Source organism: Schistocerca serialis, chromosome 1 (genome assembly GCF_023864345.2).
Source record: "Schistocerca serialis cubense isolate TAMUIC-IGC-003099 chromosome 1, iqSchSeri2.2, whole genome shotgun sequence".
NCBI lineage: Eukaryota > Metazoa > Arthropoda > Insecta > Orthoptera > Acrididae > Schistocerca > Schistocerca serialis.
In genome coordinates, this window is record NC_064638.1 from 893,970,296 (window position 1) to 893,988,710 (window position 18,415).

At 44.8% G+C, this 18,415-nt stretch overlaps 1 protein-coding gene across 2 annotated transcripts in view; it reads right to left on the reverse strand.

Annotated features, from left to right (window-relative positions):
* LOC126411514 (uncharacterized) overlaps positions 1–18,415 on the reverse strand; it is a 410,659-nt gene that overhangs the window by 302,234 nt on the left and 90,010 nt on the right. The gene's annotated exons all lie outside the window — the stretch shown is intronic.

Sequence of the window (18,415 nt, forward strand, 5' to 3'; positions counted from 1 at the left end):
TCATCAGTTTCAAAGCAGTTATTTGAGATTTTGTAATAGGTTGGAAACTGTGGTGTTTAGAGCCCCTACCAACCGCCCTCTACTCCGTAAGGACTTTCGTCGATATTGTGTAGTGTCCTCTGGGTGGAAGTTTTTTACTTAAAAAGATACGTAATACTATCTTTAGTGGTTACAATAAAGGTCTTAAGTCAGTTTTGTAATTTTTTGTTATTTTATTGAATATCGATCCAAAATCGAGCGCCACCCTGGTATAAGAATGGGAAAAATCGACCAATTAAAACGGACCAATTAAAACCGACATTTTAGTTCTGAATAACTGATATTTTTTGATATTTGTTTGGTCTCGGTTATAACAGGTGTTTTTTTTATTTTTTACCAATAACTGTGTAAAAACCGAAATATCACCTAGCCACAGCAGCAGTGCTAAAATTTTGATCTTTAAATGAAATTTTCTTAAAACGAATAATTTTTATCCGTAAAATTTTCATTGCTTTGAAGTACTACGTTATTATAGAAAACCAGAAAAGCGATCAGTGAAATTCTGATAACAATGCAGACAGAAAAGAGCAACAAACACATGACACAAAAATTGGTACAGTATTGCTGAGACAATAATGTACCTGTTACCATGTGGCGTGGCCTATTAGACGGTATGCATTTACATGCAGTGTGCAAGACTTGCCCCATCTGGTTTATGTGGTAGTTTTGTCGCTGTTGTCATTAGACATCAATTGTATTACAGAATGGCGCCATCCCTAGTCTGGAAGTATTTTACAAAGTGCGGTACGAATGACGTACAGTGCCCCCTTTGCATTAAAAGATTAAAAACGGTAGCAGCAACAACGAACTTGCGTCATCACATAAGGAGAAAAATTAAAACTTTACAATTCACTCACAGTTTATAGTAAAAGCAGGAAATAGCTGATCTGCTGCCCGTGTCTATATATGTATCTATCTGTTTGTATTCCTTGAAAACGGATTAACAAAAAAAACAGAGTTCATCAACCTCAGATTTCAACCTTCAGCACTGACTACTCATAATGCCCAAATAGTCGTACGATTCTCGATTGCGACATCATTTTTGAGCAGAATTTCAAAAAATTAGAGTCAGTAGGAGAATACTAGTTATTTTTTTATAGTATTCACCCATTTGTCACTTTGCGAGAAAAGCAGCGAACAGTGAACGGACTAAGTTGTCTTTTATTTGCCTATTTAATTTAATATTTCGATTCTTTGTATCTTGGTACTCAGTAAGTCCAGATTTTTCAATGTTTGTCCAACTTCTACGTTTATCACAGGTAACGATAGGAATGAAAAACAGAAAATAATTTCAGAAACCGGTTATTTTGAGCGGGTTTAATGCTCAGGTTAAAGTGGCGTTGAAAAAATCTATATAACCGAAAACCGGTTGTTTCAGCCATAACCGCCGTCCCTACTCCCTTAAAACAGTAAAACAGCAAGCGACGATAAGCGAGGCGAGGAAAGCGTTTCCACTTGAGCGGGGGCTGGCGAGTGCAGATGCGGCGGCTGTGGGCGAGTGGGCTGCTAGTGCAGAGTCTGCAGCGCCGTGCCGGGACTCGTCGACCTTGGAGGCAGCGGCGCGGAGGACCCGCCTATCGATTCCCGAGGGAGGCGCCCAGCCCGGGACTTCTACCGCTCTGCCCACCGCCGGAACTCTTCGCACACCACACCGACGTCTGCCACGAAATGACGGTCTCCTGCTGCCCGCGTTGTAAACTCATGGAACACGTTCTATGCTTGCGCTTTTTAACGTTTCTGGAGACCGAAAAACTCCCCTACAAAAAATTCGCGCATTCCGCTAACAGCGATTTTATGAAACGCACTGAAAGTCATTTAGCGAACAAAATACGAGTTTATCGTCTATCAGACCAGATTTGTAACTTACTATAGCGGCCGTCAACAAAATTGGTACCTCAAGGTCATTTCACCGTCCTGCAGCATTGCCAGTTATAGATAATTTCAAATGTTAGTAAAAATTCCTAAAAAATATTAGACATCTCTATTTTTAATGTAGAATATAACGGAATGCATTCCGTAGGAAAATTCTTGCCAGCTACGACGTAAAGAAAACTAACGTTAAAAGAAATATGCAAATATAAAATAGTTCCGAGGTAAAAAACAAAATACCGTTAGAAGTGCGAAACAGTGCCGCCTGCGTAACGAGAAATGCTGCTGATGAATTTGGGTTCTGTTGGACCTTCTAGAAACTTGCAGAGAGAAAGTTGTTATAAAAACTATGAAATTAATTTTGGTAACTTCTGAGACCGACCTCGGCGAGGATCAGTTTGGATTCTGGAGAAATTTAGGAAGACGCGAAGCAATACTGACCCTACGACTTCTCATAGAAGGTAGCTTAAGGAAAGACAAACCTACGTTTATAGCATTTGTAGACTTAGCAAAAGCTTTTGACAATGTTGAATGGAATACTCTCTTTCAAATTCTAAGCCGGCCGTTGTGGCCGAGCGGTTCTAGGCACTTCAGTCTGGAACCACGCTGCTGCCACGGCCGCAGGTTCGAATCCTGCCTCGGGCATGGATGTGTCTGATGTCCTTAGGTTAGTTAGGTTTAAGTAGTTCAAGTCTAGGGGACTGATGACCTCAGATGTTAAGTCCAATAGTGCTTAGAGCCATTTGGACCATTTTTCAAATTCTAAATGTGGCAGGACTTAAATACAAGGAGTGAAAGGCTATTTACAATTTGTACAGAAATCAGATGGCAGTTACAAGAGACGAGGGGCATGAAAGGGAAGCAGTGGTTGAGAAGAGAGTGAGACAGGGTTGTTGCCTATCCTCGATGTTATTCAACCTGTGTATTGAGCAAGCATTAAAGGAAGCAAAAGAAAAATTTGGCGTAGGAATTAAAGTCAAGAGAGAAAAAATAAAGACTTTGAGATTTGCCCATGACATTGTACCTGTGTCAGAGGAAGCAAAACACTTGGAAGTGCAGATGAACAGAATGAACAGTGTCTCGAAAAGAGGATATAAGATAAACATCAACAAAAGCAAAACAAGGGTAATGGAATGTAGTCGAATTAAATTATGTGATGCTGAAGGAATTAGATTAGGAAATGGGACACTTAAAGTAGTAAATGAGTTTTGCTACTTGGGAAGCAAAATAACCGATGATGGTCGAAGTTGGGAGGATATAAAATGTAGATTGGAAATGGGAAGAAAAGCATTTCTGAGGAAGAGAAATTTCTTAACATCGTGTATAGAATGAGATTTTTATTCGGCAGCGGAGTGCGCGCTGATATGAAACTTCCTAGCAGATTAAAACTGTGTGCCGGACCGAGACGAAGTCGGAACCTTTGCCTTTCGCGGGCAAGTGCTCTGCCAACTGAGCTACCCAAGCACGATTCACGCTCCGTCCTCACAGCTTTACTTCTGCTAGTCCCTCGTCTTCTACCTTCCAAACTTAACAGAGCACTTGCCCGCGAGTGGCAAAGGTCCTGAGTTCGAGTCTCGGACCGGCACACAGTTTTAATCTGCCAGGAAGTTTCATCGTGTGTAGATCTAGGTGTGAGTAAGTCGTTTCCGAAAGTTTTTTTATGGAGTGTAACCATGTATGGAAGTGACACATGGACGATAAACGGTTTAGACAAGAAGAGAATAAATGCTTTCGAAATGGTGTGCTATAGAAGAATGCTGAAGATTAGATGGGTGGATCACGTAACTAATGAGGAGGCACTGAATAGAACTGGCGAGAAGAGAAATCTGTGGCACAACCTGACTAAAAGAAGAGAGATTCTGAGGCAAGAAGGGATCAACAATTTACTACTGGAGGGAAGCGTGGGGAGACCAAGAGATGAAAACAGTAATCATATTCAGACGGATGTAGTTTGCATTAGTTACTCGGAGATGAAGAGGCTTGCACAGAATAGCGTAGCATGGAGAGCTGCGTCAAACCAGTCTTTGGTCTGAAGACCACAACAACAACAACATCTGAGACATCATTATGGTATCGTACGAATGCATTTTATTTGCTTCGAGCGCGGCAGCGCGCGAGTACTTGGGTGCGGCCGCCAGTGTTTCAGTTCTGAAGGCTCGCCTCGATAGCTCCGAGAATATTCCCTGCGTCACAAAAACTTATTTTCTGCTCCTACTGACACTTCGTCACTGCGCCTATCACACACATCGCCGACATACGCAATACAAAAGTAATTGTAGATACCTTCAGTCTAATATTTCCGCTGAAGTCGAGAGAAATATATTTTTGCTTATGATTTTGTGAAACCCAATTTTTAGCGAAGTATACTACAAGACTACTGTCCTCAGCAAGCGGCGAATGTATTTCACACAAAACTTCGTTCTTACTGCTGCAGTGTCTGTGCTTTCCATTAAAGATTTTTGTCCATCATTATACTTCCTGAATCAAAAACCAAGTGAACAGGGAAGGCAAAGGTCTGTGAGCCAGAATAATTACATTTTCACGGAAACTGCTGTATATTTTTCTAGTCATCGGATACTCTCTTCTGTTGCAGTATCGAAGTACAGTTCTACACTCTAACTTTTTGTCAAAATCGTTCAATTCCGTAATTTCCGCCTTCATTTATATCCCTTTCTTAGATAATCAAAACATATGCTCACATCTAGGGGTTCTGCAAATGTTACTACACTGTTAATACGGAACACAGTCAATTCGAATACATCACAAGGTTTTGTTGTCATTTTATGAACTTGCACAAAATTTATGCTATTCCTGACTTCTTCACTGCTGCCTATATCAGTCAAAAATATTCAGTACGTTCAATACGACAACTTTAGATTGTTTTCGAACATCTTCTTGCCTTCTACGCAAACACCGACCCGAGTAGCACTACATGTGAGTCCTTGCTCTTGCATTTTGCTCACGTATCAAACACGCATTCCACAAAAGTTTGAAACCACACGTGAACAAACAGCATTGCACGAAAACACAGAACATTCAGCTGGCGCTGACATGATGCACTGTTAACAGTGTACATGTGGCAATAGAGCTATCAGGCGGGCGAATCACAGCGCTTAGCTGCGGCGCGCTGCAAGGACTAGGTGTGATCTTGAAGGTGTCCAATTTCGTGACGGCCGGTCTAGCAGATAGATCTCAACACGTTGTTCTCAACGTGACGAAGACGTCAGATATAAAGGTAATTTCAAGTACCCCAATGAATATTGTGAAAATGCAATGAATGTTTACTATACACACTGCCTGACACAACAGTGAATCACCCAGACGACGGTCGGATGTCTATACAACTTCGTACACGTACACAGCGTTGGCGGGTACATAAACGATTCTTTGTCACATGTAGGACGGTTGCCAGAGTGCTTTAGTGTTGTTCGTGTTTGTTGTGGATATTAGAAATTTAGGGTTTGTAACAGGTGTGAACAACGCCAGATGTTATCACTTTGAAGAACACAGAGAAGCCGAGATCTCGTGTGAGAGAGTGTTATCCGCGACTGATAGAATTTGAAAGGGAACTTATGGTGAGTTTCCATTTGGACGGCTGTCGAATCGTGCAATATCCAGATTTGTGGGCATTCGGATGTGACAGAGGCCTGATGCTGAACAGCATGGGAGTGTGAGGGCAAGCATTTTTGTTACCAAGATTCCGTCCGACCACGCCTGACCACCACAAAGAAGGATGGCTGTATTGTGCGCCAGCACATTATAAGACCTTCACATATGGGCCTGCCATTCGAGAACAAGTAATGGCCTCCCTGAACACTCTGTGTGATCCCGCACCATCCGTTGGAAATCGGCAGCAGCTGGAATAGGAAATTACCGTCCCATGTGTAGACCGCCGTTAACACCAAAACAAAAACGGCTGGTCGATTACACTACCGCATGGACTGCTGATAAACGGTGTTCAGTGGCGAATTGTAGTTTTACATTACCTTGGATGACCATCGTCGAGTATGCCGGTGCTCTGAGGAGAGGCCCTTTTCCTTCAGTGTTTTTAAGAGGTACAGTCGTGTTACTTCCATCGTCATGGTGTGTGGAGTCTTCGGATATGACTTCAGGTCATGGTTGATAGTGATTGAGGGAACTCTGGAGGCACAACAGTGCGTCACGGACACAGTACGTCCTTACACTGTTGCCTTCCATGGGACAGTGCCGTGGTGCAATTGTTCAACAGCACAGTGCTCGTTCACACATGGTACATGTCTCTATCAAGAGGTCGTCCCAGAATTTTCCGCGATAAAACAAGTGTGGGACCAGACCGGACGTCCACTCCGTCCCAAAGCCCATATCCAGGATATGAAGGACCAGTTAGAACAGTCGCGGGCCATCTTGCCTCAGAAGACGATAAGACGGCTTCATGATGTCCTTTCCAATCAAATCAGTGCATGCATTGACGCCAGAGGGGGTGCGACGTTATGCTGATGAGTGGTCCCCTACTGCCTATTTCTTTGTAACTTTCACTCGATTTTGTGTTCACTAAATTAACACCACATACACTCTCCATCCGTGAGGTTTCATTTCGTTTTCTCTTACCCTTCTGGGTGCTTCAAATTTTTTTTTTACAGGCAGTGTATATTAGCAATCTCGAGGATAATTCTGGAGACTCCATAAAGCTATTCGCTGATGACACTGTTGTCTATAACAAGGTTGCTACGATAGGAGGCTGTAGCGAAATGCAAGAAGACCTGCACACGATCGGCGACTGGTGTACGGGCTGGCAGTTGACCCTAAACGTGAATACATTTAATGTACTGAGCGTAAATAGGCGAAGAGATCCATTATTGGTCGATACACTGCTGGCATAAAATCTACAGAAACAGTAATTAGCTTAAAATACTAGGAATGTAACAGTCAGAAGTAACCAAATGTACAATGACTACATAAAAAAAATGTAGGGACTGCAAACACAGGGTGTCTCCTGGTGTTTTGACGATTTCAAATTTGAACAACGCGTGCTAAAACCATGGTACAGCGACGGTAGCGCCGTCTATTACTTGTCCGGAGTGTCAAGTTTCATCTCATATACAGGTCAGTAATCAAGTCGTACTGGTCATAGCAACATCGTGCGTTCGCGGTGGAGTGTTACTTTCGCTACAGCGAATCTGTTGCGCACGTGCGGCATGCCTTCGTAGCCATTTCAAGATTCAACCGCAATGTCCAATTCCTGCTTGTGGAACAACATTGAAATGGGTAAGAAACTTCCGTGCAATTGACTGCATAGAATTGAAAATAAGCCGGCTCTCGAAAAATAGCCCGAGCTCCCGAAAACATCGAACGTGTGCGTAGCAGCAGGCAAGCGCTCGTCGTTCGTTACGAAAACGTTCCATCAAGACGGCACGACAGGCCACACATCCAACAAGACGTTGCAAATGCTCCGTGAAGCGTCTGGTAACCGAATAATTTCCAAACGCGGTTGTGTCGAATGGCCGACTCGCTCGCCTGATTTAACTGTGTCAGACTTTGGCCTATGGGGTTGTTTGAAGGCGAGAGTGTACTTAGACCGGCCGAGAAGCTTGCTACAGCTACAAGATAGAATTAGCGAAGAAATTTCCAGAATTCATCCAGTAGTCACGAAAGATGTGTTCTAGAACAGGGTGAAACACCCCGAGTATTGTGTAGCCATGAATGGCCGTCATTTGTTCGATGTAGTATTTCGTAAATAAATTTGAATAAATGTTGTACCATGTGTATAACGTTCAACTTAGTTTCGCTATTAGTTTGTGTGTTATTCAAATTTGAAATCGTCACAGAATTGTGGAACGCTCTGTACCAGGCTGAGATTCATTGAAAGAATCTGAAGGAAATGTAATTCATCGATGAAAGAATAGACTTGCAAAACACTTGTTCGAGTGATTCTTCAGTACTGGCCGTCAGTCTGGTACCTCTACCAAGCTGGATGGAAATGGAAATGCCGTGTGGCTAGGACCCCTCGTCGGGCAGACCGTTCGCCTGGTGCAACTCTTTCGAGTTGACGCCACTTCGGCAACTTGCGTGTCGATGGGGATGAGATGACGATGATAAGGACAACACAAGACCCAGTCCCAGTCCCGACGCAGCCGGGAATAGAACCTGGGCCGTTAGGTATGACATTCCGTCACGCTGACCACTCAGCTACCAGGGGCACCAAGATGTATTAATATTAAGAGATAGAGGACATCATGCCAAGAGCAGCGCGATTCGTCACGGAATTGTTTAGTCGTCGCAACAGCGTTCGGAGGTGCTCAAATATCTCCAGTGGCAGACACTACATGAGAGGCGTTTTGCATCATGGAGAGCTTCAATGTGTAAATTCCGAGAGCGTATGTTTCAAGATGGATCGGGAAACACATCACTTCCTCCCATATACGTCTTGTTAAACAACCACATGAGGAAAGCAGAGAAATTAGAGCACATTTGGAGGTTTATTGACAGTCGTTCTTACCACATACAATTCGCAAATGCAGCAGGAAAGAGGCGAAAGAGAGTGGTACCAGCAGTTTCTTCCGCCACACACTGTACTGTTACTTGCGGAACATAGACGCAAATGTAGACGTAGCCTGTTAAGAGTTTCAGAAAAAAATGTGCTGCGTAATGCAAATTACAACGCTTAAACCGTAGAATTCAAAATTAATAGGAAAATAACCAAACGACTACAAGTCATTGCAGTATTGACTCTGAAACTTTCGGTGGTTGGAAAGTTCACAGGGAAGTCGATGTGTTGCGTTACCTCGGCATTTACATCAGCACACGCAAACAGTCTTAAGAGACATTCGATACAGTAGCAACAAGACAAAAGACACATTTGCACAGATGAAACCTGTCACAACATCAAGTTCCAAATGCGAGGGTTACTCGAGAATTAAAAGTAACGTTTTCAAAAGAAACGTTTTATTGTATAATAATAGAGTGTATGGCGCAACGGCCTGGTGCTAGTCTTTCGACTGGACTCCACTTCGGCCACTTGCGTGAACCTGAATCAACGGCACCGGGTGTTCTCAGGCGGTCACCCATCCAAGTACTAACCGGGCCCGACGTTGCTTAACTTCGGTGATCAACAGTGAAAAGGTCGTTGGTACTTTTTATTGTGAAAGCAAACAATGCAAGTAACATTATTTCTCTGCATAATCCCCCTAAACCTCTATGCACTTCCTCGGTCTCTTGACAAGCCTCCTAATTCCTTCGTGAAAGAAGCTTAGTGGCACCGTGCACATCCACCCTCACACTGCCTCTACAACCTCGTCATCACATGAAAACATGGATACACGCAAACTAAAAAGGTTAAAATCACTCGCATCTATATCAGAACTGTATGGTGGGTGTTCCAGCTGCTCAAAATCAAGATTGTGAGTTCACTGGATTGTTTTCCAAAGACGAGCAGTTTATGAAACCTTCCGTCTCCCCTTTGTTTTGATTTTAAGTTTGAGGTCTCGCAGTACCTCACAGTGGGTGTCACTATTCTCTCTTTGACCTTTAGGAGTGTAATGAATCATCAGTCGACGTTCCATATAGCAAAACGATCGCATCATAAACTTGTCTGCAGATGCTTGACTTTCCAATATTTTTACTGTAGGCGAAGACAGAAGTTTCCACACCACTCTCCGCCACTTACTCTGTGGTTCAAAGTGATGGACTTAAGTTTCACCAACGGTTATAAATATGGATAAGTAAACCATCTCTATCTTCTTCAAAACTACTTAAATGTGATATCGACATTTTCTAAAATTGCAGACGAAAACAAGCACTGCGATAGTTTAGACATTAATGGACGTTTAAAAATCGTGAACCGGGGCTAGTGTTCAATCTATGCGCAGTACCATCCATTCAGGCGTCACTATCATCACGAATCATTCGCTCAGCGGTTTCGGTGTTCCTGTCTGTTTTCGAATTGGATGGTCTACACGAACGCTCTTCGTCCCAGACAGATATATGTCCCCTTTTAGAGCGATTTATTCATTCGTAAATTTTTGATTCTGCGTACGATTTCCGCAGCTTTAGTCTCTTAAGAACACAGATAACGCGTCATTCACCTCATTTCTTCCTTGATGCATACGGGTGACGGGGGATCCCATCGGCTGGACTGTGTTATTTGCTGAATATGTCGTAAACATTCGCAATAATCTGGCGTCTAATGGATTCACAGCGTACGATGCTGAATCATACGCCATCTCGAGGGTGTTAGAGCGAATGAATCGGATTACCAAAGTCTCATCTACGCCGACTCCCTAAATGCCCTTCAGAGCATTTGTCACATGTACTAAGCCGATAAAAATATCAAGAGGATCAAAACTCTCTTTTCCATCTACGAGGTGTCATCTTGTTTGGTATCAAAGCGCGTGGGAATTTATGGTAACGCGGCAGCAGATGAAGCATTAATGGATGCTTACAAGTGAAATACAATATGACAGTTACCTCGTTGTTGAGATACATGATCATTAGTTTATGGGATGATTCTCTGTAGCTTTTGATTTTCTGCATAGGTTTTCAGGTTGGCTCGCTAATCCTAATCTTTTCCCAGTGTTCAGCCAGTCATTCTTCACTGTTACATTATTACATTATTTCGATAGTTTGTAATTATAGTCTGTGCGTTTTAACAATGTATTTTACAGAATAACTGTAGACTGACTTTTATACACAGCACAGTCGCATTAATGTGACCACCGCCAATGTCCGACTTTAAAGTGTAATAATTACTCACAGGCAGCAGGTGGCAGCACTAGCAGTGGAGGGTATACAGGGTGGTCCACTGATAGTCACCGGGCCAAATATCTCACGAAATAAGCGTCAAACGAAAAAACTACAGAGTGTGAAACTTGTCTAGCTTGAAGGGGGAAACCTGATGGCGCTATGGTTGGCCCGCTAGATGGCGCTGCCATAGGACAAACGGATATCAACTGCGTTTTTTTTTAATAGGAACCCCTATTTTTATTACATATTCGTGTAGTACGTAATGAAATATGAATGTTTTAATTGGACAACTTTTTTCGCTTTGTGATAGATGGCGCTGTAATAGTCACAAAAGTATAAGTACGTGGTATCACGTAACATTCCGCCAGTGCGGACGGTATTTGCTTCGTGATACATTACCCGTGTTAAAATGGACCGTTTACCAATCGCGGAAAAGGTCGATATCGTGTTGATGTATAGCTATTGTGATCAAAATGCCCAACGGGCGTGTGCCATGTATGCTGCTCGGTATCCTGGACGACATCATCCAAGTGACCGGATCGTTCGCCGGATAGTTACGTTATTTATGGAAACAGGAAGGGTTCAGCCACAGGTGAAACGTCAACCACGACCTGCAACAAATGATGATGCCCAAGTAGGTGTTTTAGCTGCTATCGAGGCTAATCCGTACATCAGTAGTAGACAAATTGCCCGAGAATCGGGAATCTCAAAAACGAAACGTCGGTGTTGAGAATGCTACATCACCATCGATTGCACCCGTACCATATTTCTATGCACCAAGAATTGCATGGCGACGACTTAGAGCGTCGTGTACAGCACAAGAGAAATTACGGGACAATGAAAGATTTTTTGCACGTGTTCTACTTAGCGACGAAACGTCATTCACCAACAGCGGTAACGTAAACCGGCATAATATGCACTATTGGGCAACGGAAAATCCACGATGGCTGCGACAAGTGGAACATCATCGACCTTGGCGGGTTAATGTATGGTGCGTCATTATGGGAGGAAGGATAATTGGCCCCCATTTTATCGATGGCAATCTAAATGGTGCAATGTATGCTGATTTCCTACGTAAAGTTCTGCCGACGTTACTACAAGATGTTTCACTGCATGACAGAATGGCGATGTACTTCCAACATGATGGATATCCGGCACATAGCTCGCGTGCGGTCGAAGCGATATTGAATAGCATATTTCATGACAGGTGGGTTTGCCGTCGAAGCACCATACCATGGACCACACGTTCACCGGATCTGAGGTTCTCGGATTTCTTTCTGTGAGGAAAGTTGAACGATATTTGCTATAGTGATCCATCGACAACGCCTGACAACATGCATGTGGGAACATTACGGAAGGCGAACTACTCGTTGTTGAGAGGAATGTCGTTACACGTACTGCCAAATGCATTGAGGATGTTGGACATCATTTTGAGCATTTATTGCATTAATGTGGTATTTACAGGTAATCACGCTGTAACGGCATGCGTTCTCAGAAATGATAAGTTCACAAAGGTACATGTATCACATTGGAACAACCGAAATAAAATGTTCAATCGTACCTACGTTCTGTATTTTAATTTAAAAACCGTACCTGTTACCAACTGTTCGTCTAAAATTGTGAGCCATATGTTTGTGACTATTACAGTGCCATCTATCACAAAGCGAAAAAAGTGGTGCAACTAAAACATTCATATTTCTTTACGTACTACACGAATATGTAATAAAATGGAGGTTCCTATTTTTAAAAAACGCAGTTGATTTCCGTTTGACCTATGGCAGCGCCATCTAGCGGGCCAACCATAACGCCATCTGGTTTCCCCCTTCAAGCTAGACGAGTTTCGTTCTTTGAAGTTTTTTCGTTTGACGCTTATGTTGTGAGATATTTGGCCCGGTCACGATCAATGGACCACCCTGTATAAGCCATGTCTGGTGGTCGCGGTAACCAGCGCAGTCGTTGACGTAATGTGGAAACGGAATGATTTATCTGACATCCAAAAGGGCGTGATCATGGACTTTCGAGCAAGGGTGAAAGCATTACCTAAACGACTAAGTTTGTAAACTGTTTGCGTGCCACTATGGTTAAAGAATGGCTGCGCGGAGTGGCCGCGCCGCCTGTGGGGCCATGTCACGGACTGCGAGTCCTCCCTCGGGCATGGGTGTGTGTGTTGTTCGTAGCATAAGTTAGTTTAAGTAGCGTGTAAGTCAAGGGACCGATGACCTCAGCAGTTTGGTCCCTTAGGAATTCACACACATTTGAACATTTTGAAAGAATACTGTGCATGGCAAAGCGTTTCCCAAACGACTATGTTTGTAAACTGTTCGCGTTTCGCCATGGTTTAAAGTATATCGTCCACGGCAAAATGGCTCTGTTCCAAACTGGCACCAGGGACCGTAGAAGGCAGGGGTGAACGACGGCTGCGGAGATGCATACGGGCAAACAGATGTGCAACTATTGAGCATCTGACCGACCATATGAAGCAAGGGGTATGAACAGTGTCTCCTCCACGAATGTTGCTGCGTATGGGCCTCAGCAGCGGGCGCCTGGTTCATGCACCCATGCTACTGTTGTCAATACAATTCTTCTGGGCTGTTGACCGCATTGTCAAGATATAAACCGAGCGAGGTGGCGCAGTGGTTACACACTGGTCTCGCATTCGGAAGGACGACGGTTCAATCCCGCGTCCGGCCATCCTGATTTAGGTTTTCCGTGATTTCCCTAAATCACTCCAGGCAAATGCCGGGATGGTTCCTCTGAAAGGGCACGGCCGACTTCCTTCCCCATCCTTCCCTAATCCGATGAGACCGATGGCCACGCTGTCTGGTCTCCTTCCCCAAACCAACCAACAAACCAAGATATAAAATTGTCCGACGTTTCGGCCACTATTGCAGGTGGCCTTCCGTACTACTGCTGTTCGTTAGCGACTTCGGCTGGAATTTGCATGCCAGTGCCGCAGCTGGACGTCCACTGAGTAGCGACAGGTTGCCTTTTCAGATGAATCACGTTTTATGATCCATTAGCGTGAAACGTCTGAAAGCAGAGCAAACACCCTGCAAAAATCACCGGAAGGGTCCAGGCTAGAGGAGGAAGCGTTATGTCTGAGGGATGTTTTCGTGAAATTCCCTGGGTGATTCCGACATTCTGGAAGGCATAATGGATCAACACAAGTGTGCACAAGTTGTGACCATGTCCATTCCTACGTGCTATTTGTTCTTCCTCGCCACACTGACATCTACTAGCAGGACAATGCAACGTGTCACTCAGCTCTCAGTGTACATGCGTAGTTCGAAGAAGATCAGGTTGAGTTTACCGTACTCTCCTGGCCTCCAAACTCCCCGGATTCAAACACAGTCGAGAATCTGTGAGACCATCTTGGTCGGGCTGTTCGCGTCACGGATCCTCAGTGGAGAAACCTAGAACATCTGGCGGACCGCATTGGCGTCGGCGTGGCTCTACATACCTGTCGGCACCTTCCACAACCTCCCTGGTTCTCTTTCTCCACATCCGTGCTGCAAAAGGTGGTTATTCAGGCTTTTGACAGTTGCTTACATTAATGTGATTGGGCAGTATGTATTTGTGCTTCTGTTTGAAAGGGTGAATGCTAGTGAGTGAGAAGGTAGAAGAGAGGATCCGATTTCTATTTAATATTTTATTGTTTTAAACTCAAATTCAAAAGTTTTAAACATAATCATCTCAAATAAGATTACTAAGGGCGCTGACGACATCGATTTGAGCGTGCTGTACATACACTATGTCATCAATAGTATCCGGACACCTGGCTGAAAATGACTTACAAGTTCGTGGCGCCATCAATCGGTAATGCTGGAATTCAGTATGGTGTTGGCCCACCCTTAGACCTGATGACAGCTTCCACCCTCGCACGCATACCTTCAGTCAGGCGCTGGAAGGTTTCTTGGGGAATGTTTCATTCTTCACGGAGTGCTGCAGTGAGGAGAGGTGTCGATGTCGGTCGGTGAGGCCTGGCACGAAGTCGGAGTTCCGAAACATCCCAGAGGTGTCCTATACCATTCAGGTCAGGACTCTGTGCAGGCCAGTCCATTACAGGGATGTTATTGTGGTGTAACCACACAGCCACAGGCCGTGCATTATGAACAAGTGCTCGATCGTGTTGAAAGATGCAAACGCCTTTTCCGAATTGATCTTCAACAGTGGGAAGCCAAAAGATGCTTAGAACATCAATTTAGACCTGTGCTGTGATAGTGCCACGCAAGACAACACCCTCCATGAAAAACACGACCACACCATAACACCACCGCCTCCAAATTTTACTGTCGGCACTACACACGCTGGCAGATGATGTTCACCGGGCATTCGTCATACCCACACCCTGCTATCGGATCGCCACATTGTGTTACCATGATTCGACACTTCACACAACGTTTTTCCACTGTTCAATCGTCCAGTGCTTACGCTCCTTACACCAAGCGAGGCGGCGTTTGGCGTTTACGGGAGTGATGTGTCGCTTATGAGAAGCCGCTCGACCATGAAATCCAAGTTTTCTCACCTGCCGCCTAACTGTCATAGTACTTGCAGTTGGATCCTCATGCAGTTTGGAATTGCTGTGTGATGGTTTGTATAAATGTCTACCTATTACACATTACGACCCTCTTCAACTGACGCCAGTCTCTGGCACTCAACAGACGAGGTAGGCCTGTAGGCTTTTGTGCTGTACGTGTCCCTTCACGTTTCCACGTCACTATCACATCAGAAACAGTGGACCTAGGGATGTTTTTGGAGTGTGCTAATCCCGTTTATAGACGTATGACACAAGTAACATCCAAGCACCTGACCACGTTCGAAGTGAGTGAGTTTCGCGGAGCGCTCCATTCTGCTCTCTCACGATGCCTAATGACTACTGAGGTCGCTGATATGGAGTACCTGGACAGCAGCAGTAAGTGGCAGCACAATGCACCTAATATGAAAAACGTATGTTTTTGGGGGTGTCCGGATACTTTTGATCACATACTGTACAACCTGCCATCCGCTATCGACAATCAAGGGTTGTTTCTTGCTACACATCTCTCGTTCTCGAGTGCCTCGCTCCCTTTATCCCCCTGCGGCTGCTGGTATGTAATGGGCAGCAGTAGTAGGGTCGCGTGCGGCCGTGGCGTGAGGGACGCAGCAGATACGAGCATGCTGGCCGCGGCCGCTGGCGCTGCTCTGGAATACGGCGAGCAGCTAAATTTGCGCCGCCACCGGCAAATCCTCCGCAGTCACGGCATCCTCCGGCAGCTCGCTCTGCTGTGACCTACAAAACGTGCTGCTGCCCTGCTCACGAGCACGCATTTCAACTGACGAATTACGTCAGCAAATGCACGTGTTATTCATACATTTTCACGACATCGCACCGCGTTTGGTATATTGACCGAGTGGACATTCCGACGAAGTGCAAGTTCATAGGCAATTAAGGTGTGACTGGTTATATGCAGGGTGGATCAAGAAGAAAGAACAGATTTCAGTTGTTTGTTACAGACTACTATGAAAGATAGAAACACATTGTGCGTGTCACTGGATAGAATAATGGTTCAAATGGCTCTGAGCACTATGGGACTTAACATCTGAGGTCATCAGTCCCCTAGAACTTAGAACTACTTAAACCTAACTAACCTAAGGACATCACATACACCCATGCCCGAAGCAGGATTCGAACCTGCGACCGTAGTGGTAGCGCGGTTCCAGACTGTAGCGCCTAGAACCGCTCGGCCACACCGGCCGGCGGATAGAATAAGGTTCAAAGTTTTACGTTCGCACTGACACAATAGTATACACTCAGCATGAGCACCGTGCTCGATAAACAACGAAACGGTAGTCTATTTCATTCCACACACGAATCAACAGGTCCATGTTTACTGAATCGACAGCTTCAACAGTTCGATTTTTCAGCTCTTGAAGAGTAACTGCCATAGGTGGGACGAAGACTCTGCCTTTTAGGTTTTCCCACAGAACAAAATTGCAAGACGTACCTGCTCGGTTAGCAGCGCGGTCTAACGCGCTGCTTCCCGAGCGGGAAGGCGTGGCGGTCCCCGGCGGATTTGTGTCGAGGTCCGGTGTGCCGGCCAGACTGTGGATGGTTTTTAAGGCGGTTTTCCATCAGCCTCGGCGAATGCGGGCTGGTTCCCCTTATTCCGCCTCAGTTACGCTGTTTCGGCGATTGCTTAGCAAACACTGTCTCCACGTAAGCGTACACCATCATTACTCTACCATGTAAACATTTGGGTTACACTCGTCTGGTATGAAACGTTCCCAGGAGGGGTCCACTGGGGGCCGAAACGCACAATAACCGTGGGTTCGGTGTGGGGCTGCGGTGAGGAGGGTGGACTGCTGTGGCCTGGTGTGGGGTTGTGAACCACTGAGGGCTACGGCGAAACGAAGCCTCTCCGTCCTTTCTAGGTCCTCGGTTTAATAGACAATACACAAACACACACACACACACACACACACACACACACACACACACACACACAAATTGCAAGGCATGAGGTCAGGAGAACTGGGAGGCCAAAAGCAATGAACAACATCTTGTTGTTCACCTCTTCCAATCCAACGTTCCAACGTTGGGGGATAGTGTTATTAATCTAACGATGCACCTCAAGATGGAAGTGAGACGATACGCCGTCATGCATAAAAAGTAAATCATTGGAATCTTCGTGAAGTTGTGGAAACAACCAGCTTTGCAGCATATCCAGGTATGGCATTCCAGTCACAGTTTGCACCGCAAAAAAAGAAAGGTCCACAAACTTTGTGAACAGAGACGGCACAAAACACATTCAGTTTCGGAGTCTACTCCACATTTGATGACGACGCCAGGGTTTTGTGACCCCCAAATTCTTACTTATGGAAGTTTACTTTACCCGATAGATGAAACATCGATTCCGCCTAATAGATGATTCATTCGGAAGAAAAATCCTCTGCATATCCTGGAGAACTGAAATGCAGCATTCGCAGCTTCTATTATGGGACTCAACTGCTGTAGTACCTGCAAATTCTAAGGCTCCATACGAAAACGTCGTTTCAGAACACGCCTCACCGTTGTTTGAGGAAGATGAACTTCTTGGCCGGCCCATCGGTGAGTCTTCCGAGCGCTACTTGCGAGCACATCTCGGATACTCTCGACAATTTCATCAGACTTGGGTGGCCCACCAGTGCTCTTCGCTTTCCATGTGACACCAACTTCCAAGAATTTTGTATGTCAGTTATAAATCTGCACGCGCCAGAGGCGGCTTCTTGCTGAATCGCCGGCGGAATGCAGGTTGCGCTTGAACAATGGATTGATTTAGCGCAAATTGCAATACACAAAATGATTTATCTTGTGGTGTAGTCGCCATGTTGCTTCATACAAACAACAGCGCAGCTGTGTTTCAGTCTTTTACAGTTTGTCTATAATGAACAATTGAAATCTTGCGTTCGTTTCAAGAAGAAGTCAAATCGGTAGAGCTTTGATGCATCACAGGTTGCTGAATACGAAGCTTGAGATAGGACAGGAGCCATCCAAAACTGATATCGAACACAGATATCCGTGAATTTTCCTCATATCACACCTTGCCACCACGGCCGAGAACGCAAGCACACGCTGGTTTCGTAGCGGGAATGTTTCTCTCCCAGCGTACGCCACAGCCGAAAAAAAGTTGTAGCTAATAGGGATCAGAAAGGAAACGTAATTATCTCAGAAAGGTGTAAGTTGAACTAAGGAACGCTTGTGAAAGCGTCACTAATGGTAACATTTTTGTTCAAAGGTATTTTTTTAATCGTCTCCACCAAACAGAAAGTA